Below are 13,966 nucleotides of genomic sequence, written 5' to 3'. Positions count from 1 at the left end.
TCTGATTGGTAGAAGACTATGACATCAAGACAACGTCCCTGTGTACATTAATCTGCAAAGACTAGCTAGAAGCGCTCTGCTTCCATAGAGACACAGAGGTGAAATCTGATTGGATAAGAGCTCTCCTTAAAACCAGCTGCACTGGAAGCAATGCTGCAGACTGAAGGCAGAGCAACAGAGGAAGACAGGAGCTGTGCAATGAGAAAATAAGCTAATAGGGAAAAATAATTATAATACATGTAGTGTATTTGTGAAAACATTTGAAATTATAAAATAGATATAACTTTGTGATTCTGTTTAGGCCAGCAGAGAAGGCTTAGCAGGCCCTGGCGGCCTGCTAAGGCCGTCACTGCTATTAACACACACATTCTTAGCTACACACACACATATACAGAGTACTTTTGCACCCTGACTAATCTGTTTTGTGTACTTTGTGTACTTTGGTTGGTGCAGGTTTCTTCTCAGAGTAAACCTTCAGAATGGTTTAGAATCATCATCAAGAAACTGGAAAGAAAAATTAAAAAGGTAAATATTTACAGATTGTACAACAACAACAACTACTACTACTACTACTACTACTACTACTACTACTACTACTACTACTACTACTGTTATCGTAGCATAGTAACATTGCTACTACTAATACTACAAATGACACATTTACTACTATTACATGTAATACTATTACCACTTATTTTAACGCTGCTGGTACTAAAACTAGTTGTTTTACTACTGCTAATACTGGCACTAGTACTAATACTATTGCTACACATAGTGATTATATGTATTCATATTTACACCGTGTACTTATGAATATACTACTAATACTACCTGTACCTGCTGCTGCTGAAGAGGAGGAGAGACGAAGGAGCGCTGAAGGCCGTCGGAGAGTTCATCTTCATCATCAGGTGGATGGATGAGCTGACTCAGCACCACATCCTGTAGAGCATCTTCATCACCATTCTCTTCATCATCCTCTCCATCACCATCATCATTATTAACAACCTCATCTTCATCATCATCATCCTTATTATTATTATTATTAATAATACTATTATTAACAACCTCAAAGGTCTTGAGTCTTATTTTTTTTAAGTATTGATTTATATTTTTAATATTTAATCATATTAATATGCTTTATTTTTTAAATAAGTTATTTAAAACAAACATGTATTGTATTTGTGTATTCACTGAAGAAGTGTAAAAAAAATACTTGAAACTTGTGTGCATTGAGTTTGGATGAAGGAAGATATTTGTATGTGATAATATTTCTATTTATGTAAGTTTTTAAATCCTGGAATAAACTTGATCGTCTTCATGTGTTTCTCATCTTTGATATGAGCGATGTCGCCCTCTGCTGGCCGGAGTCCGCTACAGCAACACGAGTCGTAACGAGGAAAGGAGGGAAGAGGAAAGGAAGCAGTCAGGGTGATGAAGAGGAGCAAAGGAGTGAAGAGTAGAGGGGGAGAGAAGAGGACAAAATAAAGGAAAGAAAGGAGGATGAGTGGAAAGGAAGCGACGTTGTTAGGAAAGGTGAGCAGAAGAAATGAAAAGGTGACGAAAGGAAAACTCCTTGGAGTTCCAGGTTTCAGGTCAGTGGAAAAATGACATTCAGATAACGGTTCGCGCAAAAAAAGCAAAACTGAGTCATGAATCCGCTCGGTTGGCGGGACGAACGTTAAAAAACCACAGCGGAGGCTCCGCCACCTCGCGATGACGCAACACTGAACGCATCCTGAGTCATATATATATATATATATATATATATATATATATATATATATATATATATATATATATATATATATATATATATATATATATAAAATATATAGCTCAACCACACCGACGAGGATGTGGTGTGTGTGTGTGTGTGTGTGTGTGTGTGTGTGTGTGTGTGTGTGTGTGTGTGTGTGTGTGTGTGCTGCTTATGTTGACAGTTGGCCCGGAGAAAAAAAACCTGTCTGGTTAAGACTTCTAGGAAACACTGAGGAGATGGTTTACATGCAGAAGGCAAGCAGTTAATTCCAGTTGATTAACATTTACATAGAAAGCCAACCGCCATCGTGTGTGTGTGTGTGTGTGTGTGTGTGTGTGTGTGTGTGTGTGTGTGTGTGTGTGTGTGTGTGTGTGTGTGTGTGTGTGTGTGTGTGTGTGTGTGTGAGAGAGTGACAGACTGGCACAAATTCATACAAAAAAGAATGTTTAAAAAACAATAAATAAAACTAATTAAAAATTAGATGCATTAATTTCATCACCTGCTATATTACAATATGCAGATGACTCACACGTTTACATTTGTGTTCAGCCAGACGACCCCAGATTGTTAACAGTTGCAATAAATATTTTTTTCCCTTTAACTTATAATCATGAAGTTATTAATGTAATGCCTATATAATAATGACACAGTCAGCGTTTGGATCGGTTTCTAATGAGCCACACTTTCACTTCACTCCATTTACGGCACAAAGAAAACAGTATTGTTTACTTTAATGGAACATTATATTGTAACATTGTATATATATATATATATATATATATATATATATATATATATATATATATATATATATACTGTGTATATATGTGTGTATATATGTATACACACACATATATACACAGTATATATATATATATATATATATATATATATATATATATATATATATATATAAAAATATATTTATTTATATATATATATATATATGTGTGTGTATATATATACAGTATATATATAAATATATTTAAATAGTATATTTATATATATAAATATATATATATATATAAATATATATTTAAATATTCATTTATAAATATATATTTATATATATATATATTAATATATGTACTTTAATGGAACATACAGTGTATATATAAATGTATATATATTTAAATATGTATATATAAAGTATATATCTATATTTATATAGATATATACTTAGTTTAAGCTGCAGTTTAAACTGATGTCTCTGTAGTTGTTCTGGTCTTTACATGTGTTTTAATTCAGGGAACCAGAATATGTTCTGTGGTGTTGTTCCTATGACGAGCTGCACATTTAATATACAATATTTTTTTGTTTTACTTCAACTGTGCATCGTGATGTTGGAATAAAAGACGTATGAAAATACTGAGTGCGAATAGAGCGAAGGAATTAGAATGAGTTTATCGTGGAAACCTCAGAAACACGCGTTCTACTCTCAGCTTTGGCATTTCTACCCGCAGTGATGATTCAGGTTTTCGGCGAACACCTTGTGGTGGCGTTTCCACTCGCAGCGATGATTCAGGGATGGTTCCTCTTCCTGCTGTGATGACGTTTCTACTTTCGGCAGTATCACTTTTACCTAAAGACATCACATTTTGTGAACGCATTTTCTCCCGCCTACAATCAACAATCAACATCAACGTCTAGAGTCAATACAGAACTACAGGACTGTGTCCTTTCCATACTTTAGGAAGTATTCACATCCTTTTCTCCAATAAAAGTCAGTCTACAAATCTAACCTATACAACCAGAGGAGTCACCCCCTGGTGGTCAGGAGAGAGAATGCAGCTTTAACACATGAAGCATATACTTCTATACAATCAGAGGAGTCACCCCCTGGTGGTCAGGAGAGAGAATGCAGATTTAACACATGAAGCATAGACTTCTATACAACCAGAGGAGTCACCCCCTGGTGGTCAGGAGAGAGAATGCAGATTTAACACATGAAGCATAGACTTCTATACAACCAGAGGAGTCACCCCCTGGTGGTCAGGAGAGAGAATGCAGCTTTAACACATGAAGCATAGACTTCTATACAACCAGAGGACGCGAATGTTGACAGGAATCAACCGCGATCATTACGTGGACGAACGAACGGTACATTTATATGTGATCGTCCAACATATTCAATTGTTGGAAGTGTTGGGGCTGTTTATACGTCGATCCGTGAGATATGGATCAGATTTCCTCCCATTGAGCCTCGGGAGCATTATTGATGTCCACAGATGATGTACCAGTTAATCCCCAAAAGTGTTGGAGGTCACGACTCGGTGCTGAACTGGTTTTGTGTCGTGTTGAAACTGGAAAGGTAAAAACAGAAACTGTTGACGTAAAGGTGGAAGAACGCGTTACTACTTGTAATGTCTCCCGACTTCTCGTCACAGGTTTCATAATGTGTGTTTTACTGTGCAGTTCCTTTGACTCTTAAAGGTTTGAAGAGGTGAAACATTCTGTTATTACACAAGAAACCAGTCAAACACTAGAAGGGGAGCGCAGAGCCAAAGCCGAATGCCACATTACGTAATGAAAGTGAGAAATAATGAATGCTTTCACATCATGATTCAAATCTGCTCCAACATGTGATGGTTCCTCCCACCAAGTTTCATGGAAATGTTTCGTAATCCTTCTGACAAACAGACACAAATATACATAACAAATAACCACCTGGGCGGAGGCCGTCAACCAAGAAGAATTGGAATTTCTGAACCTGGAAAACGACCCTACGACCCCTCTGGGTGCCCTGAGCCCCGGGTTGGGAAGCACTGTCACTTTAAGAGATCTCCCGTCACTGGAACTAAGGGGCCAAGTCAAGTTCTTCCACAATGAACTGAGGCAACACATTTCATTATGGAGCTGGCTTTGTTTATAACAAACTATAATAAGTATAATATAAATGTTTGTATCCTCATACCTTTGGCCATATATTGAGGTGACAGTGATGGATTTCTATTCATCCGTTATATCCGTGATATATAAAATCATGTAAATTGCAGCGCTACCATCCTCATCAACCAACGCTGACTATGGATAATAAGACATTAATACCAATGTAACAAAACCAAGGATTCAAAACACATGAAACTATATTCCACAATAATAATGTTAAGAAGTGGTGTAAAAAGACCCATTTAAACAAAGCATGAAAAAAAACTATTGCATCGTAGATCAGTTTCATCCATTACAAAGACTCCAGCATGTGTTTAGCCTAGCTTAGCACAAAGACTGGAAGCAGGGGGAAACTGGTAGCCTATCTCCATCCAAGAGGAAGAATCAGACTCTAAATCTGTCTGATTGTAGCTGTAAGTTGTTTGTTGAACAAGTGGAGATAGAGAACAGTTAGAAAGAGATTTACTCCTGACTCAACATCGCTCTACTAAAGATCACAACATGCTGATAAAACTTACAAATACAAATGTGCATGCAGGTCCTTAATTTCAATTGGAGTATATTTATTTTGGGCTATTGCTACTATTACTTAAGTAAAACTACTTTAAGCCATCATTCCAACTTTTAGAGTAATGGGCTGTGCAGGAATGCCCCAAAACTATAAAATACAGATGTCAAACACGGCAAGCTGCTGATTATTTTCTTCTTTCATTAATTAATGATTTGTTGAATAAAATATAAAATAGTGAAACATTTTAAAATATTTAGTTTTTCTTGTTTTGCTCAATCAAAGCCAGAGATAAGAAAACTAAGATAAGAAAACTTAAAAAAACACAGAAAAGCTGAAAATCCAAGTCCTTTTTTCTTGGAAATGACTACTTCAAGGACTAGTCAATGAACTACTTGATTGAGACAAATAAAATGACGGAATTTAAAATGAGGGGGTCATCAATAACATGTACAGACTTGTTACAGACATGTACAGGCCTGTTACAGACTTCAGTACCTGCAGACGCTGCAATGCAAAAAAAGCTGCAAACAGAACTGTATAGCTTCATCAAGGTACATGTGGTTTTATGCACTCATTGAACCACACACGCACACACACACCATTGATGTCACTAGCATAACTAATTAACCTTACACACTGATTTCCATGTAAAATCTTTGATGAACTGGTCTTCCTCCAGTTAAACCACTCTAACCAGGGGGTCTCCTCCCTTCTGTGCATGTGTGTGCTCAGTAGATGGAAGTGAATGGAAACCTGACCAGGGAGACTCCTTTGTGTGTGAGTTTAGCAGCAGCAGAATTAGTTTTAGAGGAAAACTGTTGTCGATGCTGCTGTTTCTGATGCTGCTGCTGAAAGCCCACAGACCACAACCACACAGACACACAGACACATAATGAGACAGGCAGGGATGCAGACAGCTATATATATAGACCCACAGGTCAACAGATAGTATCATTGACTTGACATCACATCATCTCACTCTTTAACTCAGCCTTCCTCAGAAGACGCTCTTTTTACAGAACAACCAACCGTCATTTGTGTTGAAGTTAGCGGTCCATCATGTCTTCGTTCTGTGCTTCACTGTGTCTACTGGTCCTACTGGGAGCTGTGTTGGCATCTGGGAGTCCTTGCCAGTATGTTTCTGAGGGGATGCAACAAACCCAAGAGTCCATCGCAGACGTGCTGGTGAGTCTACCTGTGGTGTCCCGCAGGGCTCAAATTGAGATCCTCTATAGTTTTCTATGCAGCCTAGCCTCTGCTTGTGATTAAAGGGTTTAAAGCGGTTTCAGCTTTATTTAAGGAATCTGTCTTTTAAGATTACACAGAAGTTGACATTTGAGTTCTTGTGAAGTGTTATGTGCACAAATTAATAGGTGAAAAAGGGCGTTTTTAAATAGATTTTTACACCCTACAAGGCCTCTATGACCTTCTACAAATGACAGATTCAGGGTTAGGAATATGCTTTTTAAAATTATTTTTATGTAGAAGTATATATAGTAGATACAATGTATTCTCTGCATTTGACGCATCCTTAGTATTAAGGAGCAGTGGGTGCCCCTAGTGAGGCGCCCAGGGAGCAATTTTAGGCTTAAGTGTCTTGCTCAAGGACACTTTGACATGTGAGCTATGGGGAGACTGGGGATCGAGCCGGCAACCTTGCAGGACGACCACTCATCTCCATGAGCTACAGCCACCCTTCGCTTTCATCTATATACTTATGTAACAAAATGACTTTACTTTGGCCAGATTCATTATTTGCCTGTATTACTCACACTAATAAGATATTAACCTAAACAAATCTAGGAGACTAAAAGTTAACTGTGATGTTTCAGATCTCAAAAAGGTTGAATTTAAACCAATTAGTGTGGCTGTGGTTTGGTCTGATGTGATGCCTATCTCTCACTCATCGACCACACGTGTCATCATCAATTGTTTTAACTTTTGAAGATGCATACAAACCGTTTCTGTCATAATCATAGCCTGATTATATATCACCACATCACAACTTCATATTTGTTATTCAGTGACTACAACAAGACAGTCCTCCACAGGTAACAATTACAACTAATTAATCCTAATTGCAAAATATTTAAAAAATCTCCTTTTTTATAAACCTTTCCGTAAAACTCGGAAGTGACCCAAAATCTGAGTGAAACATTATTTATTTATTATAATTGTACTACTAAATAAACAAAATTTACAAAAGCCAAGCTAAACACCTTAAATGCTTTTAAATATCCTACATGTTTTATTAATAAAATAATAAGTAAAACACTGAATTAAATGACAATAACAAAAAATACAAAAACAGGTCAAAGAATTTGACAAAGTGTTTGCTGCCAACTTTCAGTATTTGACAGTTTTCCATATTTACAGATACTACAGGTACTATAACGACATAGTTTATATCAGTGAGTGATTATGTTGTACTGGCTAACCCGTGAACAGAAAATGTAATATTAAATTGTGTTTCTTGTTTGTGTTTTAGAAGTTGAAGGAGCCGGAGATTGGCAGTAATCCGCTCTTCGATTCCGTCATCAAGAGCATCAACACCTCCTGCCAGGTACACAAAACACTCTACTATCTCTATTGTACATCTATTAGGATTAATATCTTTTTTTTAAAGATTTTTAGAAAACCATGTGTCGCCACATATGGGGAAAATTGAAGGGTTAAGTGTTCCTGCACGAGTTGTTAAAAGTTGACATTGCGGAGACACATGGTTTTCATAGGTCACCGACAATATGTGAACTCACACGAAGACAGGCAGCATTGTTTTGAAGTACCCAGAATTGGGCCTTGAGGAACTCCAAAACTGACTGTCGTCAAAGTTAGAACATTTATTTAACATTTTAACATTTATATAACATTTTATGGGCAGTATGTATATATATATATATATATATATATATATATATATATATATATATATATATATATATATATATATATATAGTAGTACATAGTAGTATTTAGTAGTATATATATATATATATAGTAGTAGTAGTATATATATATATATATATATATATATATATATATATATATATATATATATATATATATATATATATATATATATATATACTGTCTCATATGATTTGCCAGATAGTTTAGTTGATTACAATATAAAGGTATATATATATATATATATATATATATATATATATATATATATATATATATATATATATATATATATATACCTTTATATTGTAATCATATATATATATATATATATATATATATATAGATTCTTTGGACTAATTTGACTTTCTATATTTTGAGCGTAGTTTCCGTTAGAAAAGTTTATTTTATTTACTCCTTCAATCAGAATCATGTTAGTCCGTTTGCACCGACTGAACTTTCCCCTCCTCCCCTCCACAGAGAAAAGTACATGTGATGAACGCCACTCTGGACGTCTACACTCAGATCTTCTCCAACATCCTGCACCCCGACGGCAGCGGGACCCCTCTGCTGGTCCACCTGAACTCCAACGACGAAAGGTCTCAGGTGAAGAAGGCAGTGAGGCACTACCAGAACAAGACGGAGGAGCTGAGGAGACGGCTGGGCCAGGTGAACCACGACAAAGAGGACGTGTTCGGCAAGCTGAAAAAGATCAAGGTGAGTGTCGGTCTCGTCCCGTTAACAGCCTTTAGGGTCAGTCGGCTGATATCACTTACAAATGATCATGACAGCTTTTGTTTGTTTTGTTGGTGAGGACGCATGTTGAGTTCAGGCTCCACTTTCTTTTAGTCACGTGTCACACATCTTAGTTTGGCTTCTGTTGCTTTTTTCGGGAAAAATATGGAAGCTTTCGATACGCGGTCAGTGGGCGTGCAAAGTCAAAGTCTTAAGTTGTGGTTTCCCTGCATCACAGCAAGTTGATCATGGAGTCAACAGACCTTGAATGAGCTCAAATAACAACCTACCTTTCCAAACACGTATTAGTGTATCTATACACCTGACGCCAAACCTACACACAGAGTTTGAGACCACAGCTGAACAATTAAGCCAACGCTGAAGTGCCCGAAACTGAAACAAAATCAGTTCGATCTCATTCAGGACAACTTCAAAGGGGGTGAATTTTTATCCATAAAGATTATATTTATGATTAAAGTTGTGCCTAATTGAGGGCGTGGCCACCTTGAGCTTCACAACGGCTCTTCAGAAACCTATAGGTGACATCACTATATCAATATGCTACACAGTCTGGTGGTAGTAGTTTTATTTTTTACATTTCAGTTGGGCAAAACAATAGATTTCTTCTTGCATTTTATTCCTTGTAGTGCGGAGAAGGCTTTGAAGCACCATGTGAACCTCAATATTAGTAGATAGAATATACAAAATGCATATTTTAACTGAATAAATGTAATCCAAGTATTGATGGAATTGACTGGATTATATTATATTGTATTATATAATATTGTATTGTATTGTTTTATTATTAATGAGCTGTCTCTCTGCAGGTGAACGACCCCTTCGATCAGAGAATGGCTCTGGCTCAGTTTAACGAGGTCTACCAGGCGGCCTCTGTGATTGTCTCCTCCGGATGTGGACACGCCCACTCTGCTTAATGACGCTGATGACATCACCATTACCAATAGATAGAGTATATGTGTGGTGCTGGGAAATAGTTTCCATGTCAACTAATTGTCTCTTATTAGCGTAATCAAATGTTTTTTGAGTTTTTTTTCATTTTGAAATGAAGCGTTTTCAGATTCTTTAATCCATCAGTCAGACTTTCACAGTTTCAGATATTTATTTTGTTATTTAAAGGGTTTACTTGATGTCAGTTCTCAATCCACTGAGTTATATTTATTTTTGTGATCATTTAATGTATTTTTTAATTTATGATTAATTGAACTTAATGTATTTTTCTTGTTGTCATTTTAAAGGCTTTAACCTACACATTTTAATAAAAGCAGAAATCAGCATCAACTAAAAGCCTCACTTTCCCTTTTTTTACACTTTAAAATGTTTTTTTTTTAACATACAATAAAGAAGGTTTTAACTGAAGAATATTACCACCAGTAGAGTTTTACCAGCTTGTTTCTGTTGTAATCTGGTACCAGTGATGAAGATGACGAGGAACACGTTTAAAAACAGTAACACACAATCTAAAAATGTTATTCCCAATTTGTGACATGTTAACACACAGAATCCCTGCTTGGTACCAGAAGTGGAAGAATTACTGAGGAGTTTGAACAAAAGTTACTGCGAAGAACTTTCATGTAGTGTTGGTTCTGTCGCCCCCTGTGGACTAAAGAGGTAGTGTTGGTTCTGTCGCCCCCTGTGGACTAAAGAGGTAGTGTTGGTTCTGTCGCCCCCTGTGGACTAAAGAGGTAGTGTTGGTTCTGTTGCCCCCTGTGGACTAAAGAGGTAGTGTTGGTTCTGTCGCCCCCTGTGGACTAAAGAGGTAGTGTTGGTTCTGTTGCCCCCTGTGGACTAAAGAGGTAGTGTTGGTTCTGTTGCCCCCTGTGGACTAAAGAGGTAGTGTTGGTTCTGTTGCCCCCTGTGGACTAAAGAGGTAGTGTTTCTGAGCACCAGGGTCCCTTTAGAAAAATCTGGTCCTCTCAGTCCTGGTTCTGGTTCTCCCGTGTCCTGACTGAGGTCTATAGAGGACCAGGACTAAAAGGACCAGGACTAAAAGGACCACAGTGTAGAAATACTCTGTAAACGTCCTGCATTCAAAATGTTATTTAAGTACAAATATACTTAAAGTACCAAAAGGGTTCTGCAGAAGGATCCAGAATAATATATATTATATTGTTAAAAAGGTAAAAAAGGAGGAGCTTATTCTAATGACTTGATATTCTGCTGGTTTATCTTTTCTATTAATAATCTGAATCTGTAACCAAAGTTTTTGAATACATATTGTGGAGTAAGAACACAAATGATAACAATGTAAGTAGACGTATGAAATTAAGTCAAGTAAAGTACCTCAAAGTTCTCCTAAAGTACATTAGAACCTGTTTGGATGCTTTTGAAGAGAGAAAATAAAGAGAAATAAAGACACCAACAAAGATGTGGTTCCTGTGACATCACTTTGACATCATCGTGTTCCCCGGGTCCTGCACCAATCACACGGAGGGACTTCCCCTCAGCTGGTGATGTAATGAGACCCCAAAACAAACGGGGGTGACAAATGAGAAGAAATCAAAATGACAAAAGAGAAAACAGCACTTCAGAAAACACTAAATATTTCCTTTTTTGGTGTTTGAAAGCTTTTCATTTTCTTTTTCTTTAAAGAATAAATGAAACATTCAGTGTGTTTGTGTCTGAGAGTCAGGTGAGGCGGGAGGAGGGGTTTCCCCTCCGACCAAATGGAGGACGGGGCTTTTCTCAGAAAAGGTGATACAGAATTTAAAAGAAGGAGTCACTTTCTCCTGAAGTTTAGAAGTTTAGAAGAACTGAGTCATCTGGGAGTTTGGAAAAGTCAGTTTTAAGTCAATTAAAACCCAAAAGAATAAAATAATCATGAATGAAACTCAATTTTCTTTTCTTTTTTTGTCATATATATGATATATGATTAAAAAAAGGTCAGTATTTTCCCAAACAGCTGCAAATAGAGCTTTTGTTGGGAGCTATTTTCAGCAGCTGATTCATTTGTGGCTCCCGTGAGTATTTGTGTGTTTCAAATACACAGTATAGGCCCAAAATAAAAAAAAGAAAGTTGAGTACTACATAATATATGAAACTCTGCTTTCCAATCCTCTATTTGTCTTAATTTCACTGTTCTTCAGCTTAAAAAGAAGGGAGAGTGCGTTTAGCGTTGAGCTCAGCAGGAAGAGAGGCAGGTAGCTTCTGGTGACACTCAGGTGTTGAGAACTGGAGAAGTACAAACATTACATGGGTATCCCCCACTCACACTCACACATACAAACAGGAAGAGGTTTCACAGGTGGACTTTTTTTTTCTGTTTTGAGGAATTTACAGCAGTTTCATTTTCAAATATTAATCGGAACTTAAATGATCTTTGACAAAATTTCTGCTGAATTCCTAACTTCTCTCTGAAAGTCTTCTGACTTTCTGCTTTTTAACCAATTCAAAACCAATCCCCCCTTAGGGCGGGAAACTGAGCGATTGTTGTATAACACTGTAAATCAGAGCTTACTTTATGAAAAACAAGCTCAAAACTGCTTTATTTGGATGAATTGAACACCATCAGTAATATACAAGTGAAATATATGGTTTGGTACATGAGAAAATTCAAATAGCATTAAAATAGCCCAATGGGCCCCAATGAGGCCTCGTCTGAATGTTCTCTGTTCTAAACCCTCTCTAACTTTGTTCTGCTTCACTTTATCAAAATCAACCTTTGCAGAGAGAATGTTCACATATTGAGCTATGATTTGGGTTAGAGAATGTTCACATATTGAGTTATGATTTGGGTTAGAGAATGTTCACATATTGAGCTATGATTTGGATTAGAGAATGTTCACATATTGTTTATGATTTGGGTTAGAGAATGTTCACATATTGAGCTATGATTTGGGTTAGAGAATGTTCACATATTGAGCTATGATTTGGGTTAGAGAATGTTCACATACTGAGCTATGATTTGGGTTAGAGAATGTTCACATATTGTGTTATGATTTGGGTTAGAGAATGTTCACATACTGAGCTATGATTTGGGTTAGAGAATGTTCACATATTGTGTTATGATTTGGGTTAGAGAATGTTTACATATTGTGTTATGATTTGGGTTAGAGAATGTTCACATATTGTGTTATGATTTGGGTTAGAGAATGTTCACATACTGTGTTATGATTTGGGTTAGAGAATGTTCACATACTGAGCTATGATTTGGGTTAGAGAATGTTCACATATTGTGTTATGATTTGGGTTAGAGAATGTTTACATATTGTGTTATGATTTGGGTTAGAGAATGTTCACATATTGAGCTATGATTTGGGTTAGAGAATGTTCACATATTGTGTTATGATTTGGGTTAGAGAATGTTCACATATTGTGTTATGATTTGGGTTAGAGAATGTTCACATACTGAGCTATGATTTGGGTTAGAGAATGTTCACATATTGAGCTATGATTTGGGTTAGAGTTGGACCTTACAGCTGCATCATTTCAAAGAAATAATCATCCTGAAAGTGATTTTTTTATAAGCAGACCTGAAACCTTTTCATTTTTTCTGTGTGTCACCTTCTTTTACTCTGAACCAGTAACATATAGACTGATATTTACACATCTGAACATAATCTCACATGTGTACCTTTTATTATAACCCAAAAGTATTCAAATAGCCCTAGTGGTTGCAGAGATACACCCTTTTTAGTTGGATGACATTTCCGAGCAGAGGCCTAAAAATAGTTTGGTTTTCAAAGGTTTTAGGTTGAACCTGGCAAATATCAGTAATCATAATTGTTTTTATCATCATCAACTTTTAGGTTAAACATGTTCAGTTGGCACTGGACCACTTATAGAACAGAGCCCTCGTTAAGGTTATTAGTAACCCCTGTTCCATGAGAATGGCCTTTCTGCAAAGGAACTAGAGTAGAAATATAAAGAAGAAACAAGATGGAAGTACTTTCCTCAAACTGTACTTCAGTAGAGTAACTTTCCACCACTTACATCATGCAACTGATTATCAATTATAAATACATAACCTCCTTCCTTAGTCCACTGAAGCAAACCAGACTTTCAATTAAAGAGCTGCAGGTGCAACGAGCATCACTACCTGCATTAATTACATCACGTGAGCCTTTAACAGCAGAATAAATCATCATGTTTAGAAATGTGAAAAGGCCGAACAACCTCCCGTCTTTCTTTTAGTTTTAGTTTTTAGT

Source organism: Taurulus bubalis, assembly GCF_910589615.1.
Source record: "Taurulus bubalis genome assembly, chromosome: 20".
Taxonomy (NCBI): domain Eukaryota; kingdom Metazoa; phylum Chordata; class Actinopteri; order Perciformes; family Cottidae; genus Taurulus; species Taurulus bubalis.
This window is presented reverse-complemented; position numbering follows the sequence as displayed.